This window comes from Triticum aestivum, chromosome 5B, assembly GCF_018294505.1.
Source record: "Triticum aestivum cultivar Chinese Spring chromosome 5B, IWGSC CS RefSeq v2.1, whole genome shotgun sequence".
Taxonomy (NCBI): domain Eukaryota; kingdom Viridiplantae; phylum Streptophyta; class Magnoliopsida; order Poales; family Poaceae; genus Triticum; species Triticum aestivum.
In genome coordinates, this window is record NC_057807.1 from 346,877,983 (window position 1) to 346,881,088 (window position 3,106).

A 3,106-nucleotide genomic window follows, 5' to 3' on the forward strand; every position below is an offset into this window, starting at 1 on the left:
CATCCTATGATCGCTACAGTTTTCGCCAGTGGGCATGAGTTGTTGCTCCCATAACAAAATTGGTCTTCTCTGGTGAATTCAGCCAACATGGGCCTTTGAATGCTTCACCGGGGGTGTCGGACAGAAGGCGAACCAAGTGGCGCCTCTTCAGCCCCCCACTTCTCCCCTCTCTGCGGCGGCGGCTCATAATATGATCCGTCATCAGAGCGGACCTAGAGCGGACCTATAGACATCTCCCTCCCGTTTGCCTCCTCCTAATCGGATCCGTCATTTCACTAGATTTGTGACCGCAGTATTGACATACCAGGTGCACGGGGAATATTGATGTTGGGAGGCCGACTGGCCGAGGGAGGGCCTTCATCGCTCGCTCCCCGCTATAGCATCGCTCCGCCCCGCCTCCTAACATTGTCCCATCGAGCGCCGCCGCACTGGTTTCCTCGCCGTCCCGCGCCACCACTGCTCTCCTATCCGCCTTGACCATACGTTGTCGGCCCTGTTACCCTGCTCTAGGATTCCTTGGCGAGCGTTGCGGCCTGTCTTCTGGAAGCAGATCGAAGGCAGCGAGCGAGCAGGGAAAGCAGCGGCTAGAGAAAATGCTCAAGTTCTTGTCCAGGGTGGTGGTGGAGTACAACCCCCTGGACCCGCGCAAGGCGGCGGCCGTGGAGCTCCTCGCGCAGTGCAACGGCCGCAAGGCCAAGGAACGTAGCATGCAATTTCAAAAAAAAATCCTATGATCACGCAAGATCTATCTAGGAATGCATAGCAACGAGAGGGGAGAGTGTCTCCACGTACCCTCGTAGACCGAAAGAGGAAGCATTAGGTTAACGCGGTTGATGTAGTCGAACGTCTTCATGATCCAACCGATCTAGTACCAAACGTACGACACCTCCGAGTTCAACACACGTTCAGCTCGATGACGTCCCTCGAACTCTTGATCCAATAGAGGGTCGAGGGAGATTTTCGTCAGCATGATGACGTGATGATGGTGTTGATGATGTGATCCGCGCAGGGCTTCGCCTAAGCACTACGATGATACTATCAGAGGAGTAAACAGTGGAGGGGGGCACCTCACACGGCTAAGACAATGTTGTGCCTTTGGGGTGCCCCCCTGCCACTGTATATAAAGGAGGGGGAGGAGGCCGGTGGCCAGGAGGGGCGCACCATGGGTGGAGTCCTACTAGGACTCCACTCCTAGTAGGATCCCCCCCCCCACCTTTTCCTTTTTTCCAGAGTAGCAAAGGGGGAAAGAGAGAGGGAGTAGTAGAGGGAAAGGGGGGCGCCACCCCCACCCCTTGTCCAATTCGAATTGGCAAGGGGCGGTGTGTGCCACCTCCTATGGTCGGCCCTCTCTTCTCCACTAAGGCCCATGTTGTCCCATTACTTTCCCGGGGGGGGTCCGGTAACCTCCCGGTACTCCAAAACTTATCCAAAACTTCCCGATACCATTTCGGCGTCCGAATGTAACCTTCCAATATATCAATCTTTACCTCTCGACCATTTCAAGACTCTTCGTCATGTCTGTGATCTCATCCGGGACTCCGAACAAACTCGGTCACCAAAACACATAACTCGTAATACAAATCGTCATCGAACATTAAGCATGCAGACCCTACGGATTTGAGAACTATGTAGACATGATCGAGACACATCTCCGATCAATTACCAATAGCGGAACCTGTATGCTCATATTGGTTCCTACATATTCTATGAAGATCTTTATTGGTCAAACCGCATAACAGCATACATTGTTCCCTTTGTCATCGGTATGTTACTTGCCCAAGATTCGATCGTCGATATCCTCATACCTAGTTCAATATCATTACCGGCAAGTCTCTTTACTAGTTCCATAATGCATCATCCCGTAACTAACTCATTAGTCACATTGCTTGCAAGGCTTATAGTGATGAGCATTACCGAGAGGGCCTAGAGATACCTCTCCTATATACAGAGTGACAAATCCAACAAACACCTTCGGAGACACCTGTAGAGCATATTTATAATCACCCACTTACGTTGTGATGTTTGATAGCACACAAGGTGTTCCTTCGATATTCGGGAGTTGCATAATCTCATAGTCAGAGGAACATGTATAAGTCATGAAGAAAGCAATAGCAATAAAACATAACAATCATTATGCCAAGCTAATGGATGGGTCTTGTCCATCACGTCATTCTCTAATGATGTGATCCTGTTCATCAATTGACAAGACATGTCTATGGTCAGGAAACATAATCATCTTTGATTAATGAGCTAGTCAAGTAGAGGCATACTACGGACACTTTGTTTTGTCTATGTATTCACACATGTACTAAGTTTCCGGTTAATACAATTCTAGCATGAATAATAAACATTTATCATGATATAAGGAAATATAAATAACAACTTTATTATTGCATCAAGGGCATATTTCCTTCAAGGACTCCAACCCCACCTGCTCCGTCGAGTTGCGGCGCCTGCCCTCCTCGGCCGCGGTCTAGGACCCCAAGGCCCAGCCGCTCCCGCGCGTCCTCGTGACCTACCTCAACGACGTCGATGAGGCCTTCGTCGCTGCTGACGGCGCCACTCCACAGGGCATGCGCGACCAGATCCTCGCCCGCGGCCGCCTCCTCGAGACCGAGCAGCTCTTCCGTGAGGCCGGGAAGAAGTGGCATGTCGTCATCCCCGAGGAGGAGCTCGGCATGTCATTCCCTAGTATCAAGGTGCCTCTTCTACTCTGTTCTGTTCAACTTCACTTTCTGTCGAACACCTTGCATGCGAGCCTTGGCGTATCTCACACCTTGCATTGAAATCTCTCGTCCAAAAATTTGGAATGCTAATAGTCTCGTTCTGTAAGTTGTCGCTCATTCAGCTTGTATATGTGGTCATGGAACCTTTTTGACAATGCATAACATCTTATGAGCATCGAGTGTTTTGTTATTATCCACATGTGGAATGAAATAAGTAGGATTATTACCAATTTTATATTTATTTTTGGTAGATCAATAAGGATGTAGCATTGCCTGTGTTGTGCTTTGCCTGTAGCCTTGTACCATGTTTCACATGTATCACCCAAGGCATATTTGTCTATGTGTGATTGATGCTTATTTCGGTTGTATTGCTACTGTCA

The 3,106-nt window shown here is 49.3% G+C and overlaps 1 pseudogene; it reads left to right on the plus strand.

The window, feature by feature from the left end:
• Positions 1–593: 593 nt before the first annotated feature.
• On the plus strand, positions 594–2,878 carry LOC123114777 (uncharacterized; annotated as a pseudogene).
• The last annotated feature ends 228 nt before the right edge of the window (positions 2,879–3,106 follow it).